Consider the following 16,527-nt stretch of genomic DNA (forward strand, 5'->3'; position numbering starts at 1 on the left):
TTGCATCATTTTAAAAATAATTAATTTTCTATTGAGAAATAAAAAAAATAAATATGTTCGTACTCGCAATTGTTATGGAATATCGAACAAATTTATCGTAATAATTAATCGATGACTTCTAAGTTTATTAAAGTGAGATGAAGCAATGGCACTTAAATTGAAATTTTGATATTTATAAAAAACAGTCAACAAATTTGTATATAATCCTACTATTACGAGTACGTAAATCCTTTCAGGAGTGAGTCACAATATTTTGACAAACGTTTTGTCCTGAACATTAAATATCAATTTTGGATTGTAAAATTTTACAATACCTTGACACTGGTTCGCCCTTATACTGTTGCAATTTAAATTACCCTTTTTATCGAAAGATTATAAAACACTTTGAAAATTACAACGAAAAGCAAATAAATTGTCAGATCAAAAACGCAAATTTAAACCAACCATCTGTCAAGATTCACGGCATCCGTGGATACACTGAGCTCTGTATCGTTATCCTGCATCCTTATGTAAGCATTCTGAAATTTTAAAAATATTATTTTATTCGGAATCTCCATTTTAACTGTTCACTGCACAATGGAAAGCCGCAAAAGACTGAATGCAGTGCAATTAGGTGTTTCACATAAGGCTGTTGCGTAGAGTGTTCTCTGCCAATATTGCCAACTTACGGTCACTCGTTACAACCTGAGCACTTCACTTGTTAGCTGAACTGTTAACACCCCGAACTTTATGTTCATTGTCAAGTGTATCAACATGTTTTATTGTAATTATTATTCGATTCCATTAGCTTGAGCTCAGGGTCTCGGACAAGTTGCAGATTCGAGGGTTGAAGTCGTCTCGAATTTTTTGTAAAATCGGTATATACAAATGACTCCCTTTTTGGAAACATCCTGCAACGCCACTGTCAGTGATTATTTAACAAAAGGGTTGCACTCGAATTGTAAATTTTAAACCGATTCAACCTGCCCACGAACCGTTTAATTGCGCTATTACACCCCCAATTACTCTTAAATTAGCTGTTCCCGAAGATTAATTGTACCTTGTCAAACACTCGTTCAAGCCAAAGTATCTGTAAATCGTATGCAACCGCATATGAGCAGTTGAAAAAACGTAACTCACTTTTTTGTAAAACTAAAACAATGTTTTTATTTCTTAATTGTTTCTCTCTTTTATTTCGCTAAGTATATTTTGTGGGGAATTCCATGAAACTTTTTTTTCAAATTATTTACGAGGAAGAAACACAAGTCCTTTGATCTCGTCGAGGAAATTCAAATTTTTATATTGAAATTCAATCAAAGTATTTGCCTGAGGAGTTCTATATTCTGAAATGAAGAAAAAATCTTATGTGAGTTATGGAAATGTTTTTCATTTAGGATTTTGGAATAAATACATATAAAGTATAAATATTCCAAAATTTGAATTGATTTCTGATAAATCTGAAGGAATAACAAACTAGACTTTAGCTAAAGGTTAAAGAAAACTGTTCGGAAAATATATTTATAAATCATAACAAATTTTTCACTATCGATGTGTTCTGATAAAATCTAAAATTAATATATTAGGATTGCTTTTACATTAGTTATATTACATTAGTTAAATTATTGGTGTTAACCTCAACGCCACATTTCGTGAACGACAATAATTAGTCTCTTCTAAAAATATCATTGAGCTCCAATAAGATTAACTGTGTTTTATTTTAAAGGATTATGTTCATATACATATATTCATAATTGTATATATATATAATTGTATATATACAATTAAGTTCAAATTAACAAATAGTTTCACTTTTTAAACCAACTTTCTTGGGCTCCAGAAAAACACAAAATCATATTTTTAGCTATAAATAAATAGACAAATAGATTTTAACTTAAAATTAGTTTCGAAGTCGTCAATATTTATAAGTAACAAGGACAGGATTTATGCGCTGTGGGCATATGTACATAACGTAGAACTGATTTTGTATGAACTGAAGATCCAATTTGTAAAGATGTTTCGATGAAGAGGGGATGATACGATAAGCATATATACGGTGGTCGCTTGGTGGTTGTTCTAAAAGTTTTGATTGACGTTAAGGTAAACAAAACTGTGAAGTGATGAAAATTATTGTACCTACTTTACAATTGAATAAGTTAATTGAAATGTAACATGCCACTGTGATATCATTGAGTGAAGAGCTGGACAACTACATAAAAAGGAGAGAACAACTAATGATAGTTTAACAAAGAGTTGTATGGCTCTTTCAAGGGTGCAATTTCAAAACAGTTTAATCCGCTTTTAATTTATTTCCAAAAATGCAGTTTTTCATCTTCTATATAAATATTACATTCATTTAAAAAATGTTGAAGTATCCGCTAAAAATGTTGCAAAACATAATCCGTGAGCCGAATGGGTACTTAATCTCTCATCCTAGAAGAAACAAACACGGAAACAAATCACATACAGCATCGATTTCCACTTCTAGGTTATATTAATAGACAATCTTTTTATTATACCGCATTAAATAACAATTCGAACAGGTTCATTCAAATTGATGCAATTCTGCACAATTGCACAAGGATGTACATTGAATGAGTAACAAGATTAGCCGTATTTAAGTTTACCGCACAAATATTGCTGCAATATGAGGCAAATGTTTCAAATTATATTTCATCGCTCCACTCCAAATTAGCTCGAATTCCCATGACGAGAGTAGTAGTCCACACAATATATGCAGCCAAGTGCGTAATCCGCGCATTGTTCGTCAAGCAAACAGAGCACGTTGTGTAGAGGCGCTGGCAATAAAAGAGCAACAATTCGCCATTGAAAGCAAATAAACGGACACAGAAATAAACCTGTCAGCTTTGAATCTCTAGGAAAGGTTTGGGTATTTATTTAACTGCTTAAATTTATTTTAGTATGAATAAAGAATAATTTGGGTTCATTTCAAGCGCCATCTGTTAATTATTTTTATTTGCTTACAATAACGCAGGGTTCTATTAAACATTTTATTAAGGATTCTCACGTATCAAAACACAGTGTCGTAGCCGGGGAAGTGACATGAGGGTCTAACAGTAAGAAATGAAATGAAGAACTATATTTATGCATATAACATTCATATACTCCCGAAATAAATTTCTGCCTAAGGACTAGTCAATATTTGTCATTTAGAATCAATTTTGCTCTGTAAATGGAAATATTTTTTCATTTAAATATATATTATATTATATTGCCCTATATGAATATTGTATAATAATTTCTTATAATAAGAATTCTTTAAAGTAATGTACATAAGAAAAATTTATATTAAACTAAGGTGCTAAAATTTTTCTTATTGTTCTTCAACAGTGCTGCCAATTTATCATCAAGTTTTTCCATGGCGTATATTCTGAAGCAATTCTGACTCTTACGCCAGTGAATCTAACAACCGTCTGGATCCTGCCATACTCTTTCAGGCGCTGTTAATGGAGTTCCTGCTATTAGTCTTGAGAATGGTGTTGTTACTATTCTTATTACTATTTTATCAATTTGATTGTGTTTGGTGACCACTAAATTTGCTGTTTACCGATTGATACTGGTGTTACTTTTGCGACCGCATAACGATCACTCTATGGTGGGGGTCTATAAACATTGTCATTTCTTGCGAATACTGGTGTGGTTGCAAGCCATGTTTCTGTAGATACTGCTAAGTTAGCGTTATTCGAAGTTATCGGCGGTTTAAGCTCGCATATGCATTTACGTAAATTTGCAAATAATTCAGTTTTGTGGTTTTTGGCAGCACTAATTTTTAATTTAAAACGTTCGCGTAATAACAAGTTATTATGCCGAAAACCATTTTAGCTGGTAGTGTTGATGTACCCTCCAAAAGAATGTTTTGTGACCAAAAAAAAAGTCATTGGTAAAATGTCAATCTATTTTTTAATGCTGTAACAGCTTGATTATGGCTTTGTGACAATGCCTGATCAAATTACGTTTAATAGCAATAATCAAAAATGATATCCTAGATCAGATGTAACCTGATCGCTGACGGGATATTGTGTAGAGTGATGAAAACGATTTTTCGAAAAGGTTGAATAAGTAATGACCAATGCAAGACATGTTGTTATATCACAAAAATACTCTAATGAAGATATAGACAAATTAAAAAATTGTCTTAGAACAGTTTGAAGTTGATGTTTTCTTTCTAAGTTAAAGCTAGTTTTTATATTAAATTATTTTAATCTAATGTATAGTTTTTAGATATGAGATTGCATCTGGGACTTAGTTTCGAATTTTCTGTTATCTAACGTCTATCGACGGAAAATTGTCATATTAAACTAAGTCAATTATAATTATTAAAAATAAAATTTGAATTTTTATATTACAAAGGCTAATGAAGGATGATATAATAGTTAATATCTAACTATTACAACTATATTATAATGGCGGTATAATTGTAATATTCAACTTGCTGTTGCTGGTTTTTATTGAGCTCTATAACTGAAATTACTACTACTGTGTATACCAACAATTTTGGTAAAAATATTGGCATCTTTTATAATTGCACCATCAGACTTTTCCGCATATTCGGATGACGTCTTGATCTAGACAAACTTCGACTTCCATTATACGAGAGAGCATTAATTTGCATTGGTAAAGCTGTAACTTCTTGCAATTCTTGTAAAATACTTGATTTGTTGCCATATGTTCAATGAATCAATTTAATCATTTAATTTATAATCAATCAAATCAAATCCGCGTTTTAAAAATGAACTGCGTTTAAGTGATAAAAAATAAAAAATCCTAAACAGCTAAATTTTACAAGTTTTTTTATAAGAAATGTGCAAATATTAGTCCTTTTGAATAGTGACTTTCAAATTATGCAAGAAATACATATATTATATTAAAAAAATTTTTTTTTTGCTTTTAATACATCACCTTAAATTTCTTATCATTTTTTTAACTAGACATATTTTTCGATTCTATTAGTCCTGCAGTTTGAACTCTCCTTTTCATATTGTTCAAGATACTGAAGTCACATTATAGTTATTGAAATTATGACATACGTACTGTTATGTGCAGAACATCATCTGGCTTATCGGTTTTCATAGAAGAATATTGTACAAACTTATATTTTTCAAAATATTCTTTAAAAGATATTCTCTTATTTTCAATTTTGTGAAATGTTTTCCTTGTTGAAAAATCAAGTATTATCCCAGCTCTTTGAAAATAAGCTAACTTATTTAAATTTTTAAAGCCAACATAGATCCGTTATCAAGCTTTGGAGAACAACATTAAACTTTAACATCAAAAATCTACACACATTTCAATCACATTTCTCTACGCCATATGATCAACCATCCTTCGCATGTAACTAATCCCAAAATTAACTACAAATTGGAAGTCCTTTCACTAAATGATGAAGTTAAAAATGAAAAAAAACAGAACAAATAATAAAGTTTCACACCAATAATCTTACTTCAAGTCTAAAATACCTCTTTTAGTCTTTTGGTGGATAGTATTCCATAGGAGATACAAGGAATATATATTTCACATGAAGCAATCCTTCCAACAAAGTAATTTTTTATTAACACCGAATCCAAAAAAAAAAAGATACAAACAAAAAATAATTTTCTGATAATGCACTTTCAAGCACATATGTGTATAGTAAAAAGTAGAAAACGTTTTTCAGTTTATCAGAGGAATCAGAGGAATAGTTAAGACTAACATTCTTTCGAGGTCATTCCAATAACTGCGTACATAATGATACTTTCCTTGTTCACAAATTTGTTTAATGAAATATCTGACATCCATCAAAACACTAATTTTTTTGATCTTGGCTTCTAATCCGATTTTGAAACCGGTAGGTTATACTGGAGATCCCAAGGGATTTACTTAGGCCTATAGGTTCATTGTATTACCGTAAAATCACAAGCTCAAAGGATAGAAACACTTAAAACCTTTGGCAAAGCTAATCATGCTATTCAGGAGAAGGTCTTGCAGTTTGCCAAGATCCTCTCAAAACAAAGCCCCTAAAGTGATAAAGCGGCGCAGCACATATGCTGGACAGAAACAAAGAAAATGGGAGGCACTTTTATCATGCTCTCCACAACTGTTAGTCTTATAGCATGGTTTACCGGTATGTAAACTTGTTTTATTCAAATTTCTAATTTCTTCAGGTGGTAAAATGAAAACTAATCGTGTTTATTATGTAGATTATTTTACATTACTACACATTCAATATTGTAATAAATCACATAATTAATACAAAGTATCCTGTCCCTTCTACGCTAGTTGGATCGAATAAGCCCGATCCGATCCAGCTAAACATAATGTGCGGTACATTATGAACATTATTCCAACTATATATGGTTACGTATGGATTTAATGAAGTCATCGCTATATTAACATAAATTATCACAAAAATATACATAGAAAGAATAGAACAAAACTCCCACAATAATATTGTACATATATGTATATATATACTTATTTATACATATGTACTAATTTTAGTTTCTAACATTTTCGTTACAATCTCATGAGAATACAAAGCAATATATAACTCAACTTATGTTCAATTGCCTTTTTATGCTGTTTTCTGTAATTTGCGTTGTACCGTGCAATTAAATCAATTTGTTCGAATTTTTTATATATATTCACATTTTGTAATAATTTCTTAAAATATTCAAAATACCCGTAATCACCACGTAATCTTCGAAATTTGCATTCGTCAAACTGGAGTGCAGAACATTATGCTTGCTCTGACCCTTCAGATCTTTATCAAGTTCATTATGCACGTCACGTCAGCCTAAACTGCCGTCTGCATTGCAGGATTTAATGCGTGCAAGAAGATTGAGAACGAGGCTGCTCTAAAATGATTGTCAATAAGTGGAGATAAAGCGACGCAAAGCGTAACTAATTTTGTAGAGTAGTGAAGTGCTAAGGAAATGTTTAAGTACTTTGTCAAGTTTAAGTATTCAAAACCAACGCCAGCAAAACTTTTTATGGGTAACTGACCTATGACAGCTTTTACCGCATTCATCGCCTGTGTAGTTGCTTACCACAAAATTGTTCCAGCTTTTGTAAATCTGATATTACATATTCTTATTGCTGTATTTGTATCTGAACTTGTGCATTTGAAATTTGATTAAACAAAATCTCTAAATGAAAAAGAACAAATGCAAATGCAAATGCAAATGCATATTATATCTCTGCAGAGATGAGGTATAGTTGCGCGCAGAATTCTATCGATATAACAAAGTCGCGAGATCAAACACGATTGCCCCGAAGCGAACGTGGAAGGAGGCATCTAGTGCACGCTTCGTGGTATCGCTCATAATTTAAAAAACTCGATTATCAGTGCGGATCCTTGCACAAATATTTCAAGAATGTTTCTTACTAATATGCTGCGGCATCTCTTGTCTTTCTAGGGCTGCATCGAGGCACGAGCAGAGCACTTGCACTTGCATCAGCACTCACAGCACTCACAGCAATCACAGCAGTCACAGCATCCACAGCATCCACAGCAGCAGCAGCAGCAACAGCGGCAGCATCAACAGCAGCATGTGCTCATTTTACAGAAAATACAAGAAGTAAGGAGGCAACTACACTTTTTAGCATACTTGGCTGCTGCTGACTGGCTGCATTAGCGGCTGCCTTAGTCACAACTACGACGGTGCCACCTATTCTGCTTTTCTGTTCTATACTTTTGTTTATTTATTAATGCTTTTTATATTTGACGTTTGTTGTGTTCTTGTTTACATACGAAAGAGCACTACGTTTGGCAGATATACATACATACAAGTGCTATGTAAGAACGTTTAAATGTTTTGTTTTCGCTTTTTATTTCGCACAAAAGCTTTCTGGCTCGAAACTGCACATCATTAATGCGTCCTCCGAAAACGTAAAATATGAAGAAAATGCTTAGCGAACACAAAAAATAAAGTCAAGCAAGCAAAATCCTATAATTAAACAATTATTGTAACTCCCACTTTTTGCTCGTGGGCATTGGTTGGACCTTACGCTATGTGCGCTACTCCTCCTTTTTGAGATCAGACCCGCGATCAAAAATGCATCAGAGCATCAGCTCTAGAGTTTTACAAATGCGTCAGAGATTTGTGGCAACAGCTAGTGAACCACCTCCGTCTGACTATAAATCTGACTCTATCTACGCAGAACTTTAGCAGTGCTAAGTAAGTTAAGTTAAAAATTTGATGTCTCTTTACTTATGTGCTTATTTGCTTATTTACTTATTTGCTTATTTTCGCAATTTATATTGCGAACATTATTTTCATTTTTATTTCACATTATTTTCATATAAAAGTAAACTTATTGTATATTCCACAAACTGACAACTTAAATTGTTACAAATCTCTCTCTGTTCGCATGTCAGTGACATATCGAGAATCACTGCACAACCAAACAGCGGCTCTCCTCCACATTTTGCTTACGTTACTACCGAGTCACCATCATAATTATACACCTTATTACGGGACTTCCCTCTCTCTTAATGCAAACAGTAATTATGCGAAGCTTTCGTGGAATTTCTGAAAGCGCGTCATTTATGCGTCCGAACTGACACACCAGGACTGGGCGCTACACTGCGATACTGCGATACTGCAAGAGCATGTGCTTCTAACATTAACGCATTGTTTGCTCTTTTTTGTGATGTGCTCTAACAGGTATACTTAAGTATAAGGCTGCATCTGCACATACAAATCAGTAACGAATAAAACATTTTTGGTCATCTAGAAATATTAATGAGCTCCAGTTCAGCCTACGAAGGAGAGACGTAAACGAAACAAAATCAAAAGCACAGAAATGAACATATGAATTATTCGATTTTGGGTTCACCCCCGAATTCCCTCATTCTTACCTTTGTGCACTTGATCGACTAAAATCTTCTCACTCCTTATGCTGCACGAATGACGAGGGCTTCGCTATGTGATGTCAGTCATCTTTAATCTTCAATACGGCCGAGTACTGAGTAGCTTCATTCTCAATAATTAGGCAGAAGACAGTCAAGCAGAAGTCAAGGGCTGCATTGTCTTAAGCTAAAAAGAATAAAGCAAAACAAAAGACAAGAAATTATTAAAAATGAATTAGTAACATTCAATATTTACATCGCATCGTGTATAATTACACACACAATGTTTCGACTGTTATAGAAAACGCACGTGCTCCCAGGGTAATTTATTACTCGCAGGCACTATTACTGTCCGACAGACATATATACATATATACATATATACATATATATATATACAGATTTATACAATGCATAAAGTAAGTATAGTTGTTATTTAGTTTCGAAATAGAAAACCCATTAAATACTAATCTATTTTCAATTTCTCAAGATTAAATATGTCTAATGATGGAAATGACTGTGATTAAACGGGTAAACGGGTAAACGTTGCCTGCAGCATGCACAATAATCATTTACTTTGGATGCATTGCATCATTGAAGGTGGCTACTTTGCTACCCAAAATATTCTGGGATCATTAAACAGATCAAATACTCCCAATTGCTCAAGTATTTTGAAATATTGTTACAAACACTCGCATATGGATACAATTACACACATATATAAATTAATAACAATATTAAGAGTATAATTGCATTAAATATTTGTGCATAATTCAAGTAGTTTTCATAGGCAAACATTAATCAAACATCGCTTTCGGTAATTTCAGCCATTAAATGATTGGAAACCTAATCGAAATGAAATCCAAGTTTCGCCCATCGGCTTTTAGAAATTGGATCTGAGTATCATTTAAAATCAAAAATTTCATTTCTTTCTTTCTTCATATATATCTCACATACATAAACAATATTACACAGTGATTTTAAATTCATAGCAAAAATTAAAAAAATTGTAAGGTGTTTAAATAATTTTAAAAAAACTCCAGTTGTTTTCCTTACAATTTAAAAACTCTCGCAAGACACAGCGCATGATCTTGGCACCTAATTCTTATCAGTAAATCGAACCGGGACGTGTTGTATGGCTTATGACACATCCATATTTTGAATTTCCCGCCAAAAAAATTCTAATCATATTGTTGTAGTGAACGACATTGCATTCGTTAGGCTTCAGTTCTTGTGCAAGTTGTGTTTTATAATGAAAATGCAAATTGGAATCCAACAATAAATATATGCCGTTAGAGAGTCCAAATGCTATGAAGTTATTGTCCTTGGGTATTCTTCAATACTTTCATTAAAAACAACAATATTTTTAGTCGAGCGTGCATTTCGATGATGTCTAGTCCTCAGCATATATGTTACAGATACAATTTTTTCGAATTTCTTCACAGTTTTGTGTATAGTGCACTTAAATGCACGAAATACATGCGTAACGGATATGTACCAGAGTTACCATTTTCGTATTAATTTTTCACAATTTTATCACATTAATTGGTTGTTAAACGATCCATATTGTGAAATGACCGTAAGTAGTTATCTGAGACATCATGTATTTAGCTTAAGGTTAAGCTTGCCAGTTCTGTTTGGCATAACTATATATTTGTTATTAAAATAGTGCTATCAAATAAGGAGTACGTGATGAATGACTCTTTATATAATTACAGTGATTCAATAATAATCAAATAATATATAACTTGCCAGAAAGTAAGTCTGTTCCAGACGGGTAACTACACCAATAGCTAGTAAAACCAAAACCTATGGTTACAGGCTCCTCGGGAAGGTATACAGATCTGAGTTCAGTTATGGCTTAGTCTGATGAAGTGGTAAACAATAATCCAGTCAAGGCGTAGAAATGGATTATGAAGAGTAAAAGTGCTCAAGTGCACTGAGTCGACTATCCTCAACATAGTAGTATAATTATTTAGAAACTAAAAAAAAAATATGTTGTAAATTAAAACGATTAACTATTCAGTTTAGAAATCTAAAATGTCAATTTTGCCAAAAAAATTGCATTATATAAGAATTAAATATTTAGTTGAGTCTAAAAAAATAATAAAAAAAACATCCATTATCATTTATAGAGTTTTTTTTTATAAGATCTATACTGCAAAATTTTATTTTGTATATTATTGTATAAACAATAATTAGTAATATTGTTACAGACTTTTGTTCATAGATGGTCGAATCTAATCAATTTATGTACATAATCTTTTATAAGACTTTTCACAAATATAAATAAAATCAGAGAAAGATTCTAAGTAGAAATATAGATTTTGAGAATCTATGTATACATGATAAGCCAGCCACGTGATTTACCTTATTGGCCAAGAAATATCACCCGTGTTTATAGTCTAATCGCTTTATTAAAATTATATACAGTCAAACCTCTCTATAACGAAGTCGTTGGTGACTACAAAAAACTTCGTTATAGAGAGGTTGAATGATAAAATACAAAGTAAATAAACCATTACTTGATATTATTTATTTCATATGTTATTTCAAACAATAAAATAAATTTTTTTAATGTATTAAAATGTTCAACACAAGTGACAAAATAATTAACAATTAACAAAGTGTTCAGAACTCTTAAGAAATGATGTATGGAAACCGGAACTTTAATTCATTTACATTCATTTACATTTAATTTTTACATTGTAATTCCTAAAAAACAAAGAAGTAGTTAAACAATAATAATTCAATTTGTTTCCAAAAAATTAATTTTATTTATTTATAAATTTATAAATTAATTTATTTTAAAGATAAAATTTTTTTTTAATACAGAGGTTTTTCGAAAAGTAGTGAACTACAACAACAAAAATTATTTTTATTTATAATATTTATTTGAGTTTTTGGCTGACCATATAGCCATGTTTTTAATTCTATATTATTGATAAATGATATTTTTTATTATAAATTCCAAATTTACAATCCTATTATGGACAATCCTATTATCATCTTTATGTTATTTAAAATTAAATATATCTTTTTAAATCAAAATGAGAATAGGTTGACATTTAAATTATTATTATGTTGAGGCTACTTGAGTCAGTGTACTTGAGCACAACAGCTGATGATTTCGTTATAATATAAACTCAGCAAGTCTATTTGTTAATAATACTTCCACAGTAAATTAACAAAACTCCAGAAAAATGTGCGAATATAAAGAGTCAAATACGGCTTTAGGCCAGTTAGTTAAGGAACGCTGATTCTGAGCTTCACATTTGGTAGGACCCGAGTTCGATTCTTGGTACTTGCAGTCTTAAAAAAAATTATTTACGAATAATAAAATACAAGAAATATTTCCAAGACTACTGATGATGGGTATTTAGCAATACTCGAAACAGCTGTATGGTCAGCCAAAAATTCAATTAATTAAAATAATATAAAAATAATTTTTGTTATTGTAGCTCACTACTGTTCGAAACTTCTCTATTAAACACCACAGTTTCTGTTAAAGTAAAAATAGTCATTTCTGTCATATTGCCGTTAAAATTAAATTTAATGATTTTAAATTATTAGAATTGTAGCTTTGTAAGCCAACAATTACTAAATATAATTTTTTAAGTCACTAATAAGGAAAATAAAACTATTAATATCACTTTTTAGGAATATCCAATTCAATTATCCAATTTCTTTTATTCCAAACTTAAACAACGAAAGTTCCGTGCAGCTTTGGCTCGTTTGATTAAAACATTCAAAGATATTGCGTCTAATTTGATCCTTTAAATTGGGTCAAAGTTTGAAAAAGGCGAGTACTGATGATCAAATAATTATATACATACAAATAAAGCCAACGAATATTTCCGAAGACTACTAAGGATGAATAATAGTCAATACTCGACCAATAAAACAGATAAACTTAGAATTCTTCTAGCTCAGCTTAAATATAATGCAGATATATTACTTTTGAAATTTATCACTAAATTATTAAGTACTTTAAACTACTTTATGTTTAATTAATAAAAATTGATCACAGTTTCCTAATCTAAAAGTGAATTGTGAATATTTTTAAGAATTTTACCGGAACATTGCATAATTGTTGAATTTATTGCAATTTAGTAATTAATTGTTATTTTAACTATTTTTGCGACATCTGATATCATTGACAGCTTATTATTAATAAAATAGTAGTATTAGTCCCAAAAATCTAGCTGGTTTCAATTTTACAATGATTTTAAAATGATATCAAAATACAATACATATCAGACCTGATAAAAAGATAGTTTGGTAGATCTATGAAATAATTTTTTTGCTATAAATACATAGATTAGAAAAGTCAACGACTGAATTTAATGTTCCAAAAATTGTGGGTGAACTAACCAAACTTTAATTTAACCCAGTTAATTATTGTTTTCTAGACGTTACTGAAAGAGTCATTAAGAGTCAGAAATTGAATATTATACGCATATACCTATACTAACATATAGCTATAGTATTTTGGGCTGCAAACAACCTTTACATGAAGAGGTCGTGTATTTAGCAATTTATAGCGAGGTGAATATTGTAATATTTTTTAAGTAATAAAAAGTAAAACATAATATTTTTAAATACAATGATTATAAACCTTACTTAAGTCGTCTTTAATGTTCACTTTAATGTACTAAAACAGTGAAATCAGTTGAACAGGACATAAAGAAATCAGAAACAATCTTTTTTTTTAGAGTCTTAAATCTATTCTGCATAATTATAAATTAATATATTCCTTAACACATTTACTACAAATTGTAGAATATTACAGAATGAATTAAACTTGACTAGAATAAACAATTCTAGAATAAATAATATATATTATTAAACTAAAATGAATCAATTCTCTACGCTTTTTTGGTGCCTTAAAAATCTGAAATCTGTTTTTTGTATAGTGTTGTCAATGATTGAAGAGCCGTCCTCAAAACTCAAATAATCGTAAGAATAATGTAACCCATTTTATTTAATTATACTAAATGTTGAATATAGCTAAAAAGGTAATTATAATTACACTTAGACTTAAATCATATATAGTAAAGCGACTCTACAAGTTTTTGACAAAGTTTCTCAAAATATATAAAAATTATATTACGTATAGAATTCGTGACACTTATAGAAGTTTTTTTTTGGACCCATTTTATATACAAATAGTTTTTACATCCGTATGTTACATTGTATGAAAAAAGGTACTATTTTGTTATAACTTTCCTACTTCTTGAATATATAAACGATGAAGTTTCGAATCTAAAATTCCTAGAGGCAAATATGCATGAAAATTGCTCTCATACCACGTCATATTCATATATAATATTATTAACGACTTTTAAATTCACTTAGAGATTTAAGGGGCAAATGCGTTTGACCCAATGAAGGAGTAATGCGAATATATAGCCTAGCTTTCTCAACTATCAACCTCACCTACCAATAGCGCATCCTGTTTTTCATATACGACGCTATGGCGACCGAGTATAGGTGGTATAACCTGAAAACATATATAATTGAGCGAAAATTCTCTAACTACGAAACACCAATCCTATCTCCAGGTTAGCAAATAACGAGATCTGGCCCTTCAGGTTGCCACTACGTAACCCTTAGGGAGGCCAAGGTTCACACCGGACTGTAATGCTAAATAAGAAGAAGAACTTCAATTACAGAGAAAATTTAAGTTTCAAATATTAAGCGAGACTCCAGAGTCCTGATCATTTAATGGGTCTTTGATGATTGTCTGAAGCATAAACCCTAAGCATGTAGTAGTCATGAAATAGACCTACATATGAAAAATGTTGCGTAATTCATATTTATTTATATATGTAAAATATTTTAAATATGTAAAATATATTTTCATACATGTTATTTTTTTAAAATTGATTACATAAATTGAAGCAACATAAATTTTATTATTATATAGTAATAAAACTGCACTACAGACCCAAAATATAGTAAAAAAAAAAGCTGTTAGCATTAGAAAAGTTTTTCGTAGAAAGAACGATTCGAAGTCTGGTAGTTAAACAATTTACTCAAAATTTTAGTATAACTTTTCAGTCGACTCGATTGCAAAAAATTCGTGATAGATTACCTAAATTAGATATGAAAAAGTTAATTTCTTATCCAGTCTAGTATTATCAAGTCATGTGCGGTCTATGTAACATATCAGCGAGGTCAATTAGATAATCTTGAGCTAGATTTGAAATTCTCTATATGTTATCTGTGGATAATATTCATGTAGTTCTATTTGGAATAAATAATGAATTATTAAATTTGTCTCAGCCGTAAATGGCAATCCTTAGAATCTTATTTAATTGACGGTAATAAATTATTAAAAAAAATTAAAATAACTATTCACTGATAACAATTATAATTGTATATGTTACTTCTGAAGATAAATTTAATTTATTAAATATAATTTGTTTATGAATATTTTTCTAATGATGTGATTATGTGGATTGTTTATTGTTTATTTCCATATTTTGTCATAACATCACAATACACAACATAGTTATTTATCACACTTAATATTTTTTATTCATTATCCTTGCTGATTTGATAACTTTTCGTTTCACTATTGTTTGACGTTCCTTTTCAAATCACATGAACGTTCAGCTTCCCAAGACTAACAGTTTTAGACAATTTTATTTATATAACTTGATTTAATTAAATAAATTATATTATGATTATTTAGTTTATTTAGTTGTCTGTCGTTTATTCAATTACGTTCGCTCTCGAATACAGTCGAATAAAAGAACCTTTATTTATTCATTAAGCAAGTGAATCCTTGTCTATAGTAACTGACGTCACCGAATCTAAATAAATCTATTTAATGTTTTCACCAACATTTCGAACACGATGTGAACGCACCTATTTTCATATCCAGTAGCTGAAATACCGCGGTCTCGCAATTAGTCACGACTTTTATTTAAAAATAATTACGCGAGTTTGTTTTGGAACTGTGACTATATCAATTTCAGATACTTATGAAATGACAATTTGTGCATCGTTTCATGTATTTATATACAAATAAAACATCTCGAATAGAATTTTCTCTTTTGACTCGAAACGAGTGTCTGGCTTGAAAATAATATTTTTGATTAGAAAAACTTATTCCAATTTAAAATTATTACTTTGGAAGGCCACAAAATGACGCAAAGAATGGAAAAGTGAAAGACGGCAGATTAGTATTTGGTTTGGAATCATTTGTATGTTTCGTTCGGCTCAAATGGCTCAATTGCGAGAGCGCATATTAAGCGAATGCATCTGCTCTTACATGTGAATCGTTAGAAGGCGGAGAAATTTTATAGCCAACTTTGCAGCAGGATGTGCCCATACTTTGCTTTTTCATTGCTTTTGGCAACATGGCAGCATGGCAGCATGGCAGCATGGCAGCAGCCAGCTTCCAAAATGCACACAGTGACGGAACACATAAACTGTCCCAGAAGCGAAACTTCCGCTACTTCTGAACTCGCTGCGTTGCTACATAAGAGAGAAAGCGGAAATGTGTATTCCAATTGCGTACGCAGTAAAGTGAAAATGCGATATTTTAACAGGAATGCTGCAATAAGAACTGGGAGGATGATTAATTCGAGTACATACGAATATGTACTTTTAGCAACAGAACGGTAAGCATCCCCAAAAGCGATTTGTATCCGGGCAGCGAACGGCTGTATGGTTTGGAGGTGGTAGGT

At 30.9% G+C, this 16,527-nt stretch overlaps 1 long non-coding RNA gene across 2 annotated transcripts; it reads right to left on the reverse strand.

The window, feature by feature from the left end:
• Positions 1–1,172: 1,172 nt before the first annotated feature.
• On the reverse strand, positions 1,173–15,831 carry LOC119672806. 2 transcript variants are annotated; one of them, XR_005251953.1, is made up of 3 exons: positions 15,704–15,831; positions 8,837–9,014; positions 1,173–1,322 (listed from the first exon to the last, which is right to left on the reverse strand). It is a non-coding gene; the product is annotated as an uncharacterized LOC119672806 (long non-coding RNA). The 2 variants fall into 2 exon arrangements; XR_005251952.1 differs by lacking the exon at positions 1,173–1,322 and adding an exon at positions 8,244–8,737.
• Between the last annotated feature and the right edge of the window lie 696 nt (positions 15,832–16,527).

The sequence above is a fragment of the Teleopsis dalmanni genome, chromosome 1 (assembly GCF_002237135.1).
Source record: "Teleopsis dalmanni isolate 2A chromosome 1, ASM223713v2, whole genome shotgun sequence".
NCBI lineage: Eukaryota > Metazoa > Arthropoda > Insecta > Diptera > Diopsidae > Teleopsis > Teleopsis dalmanni.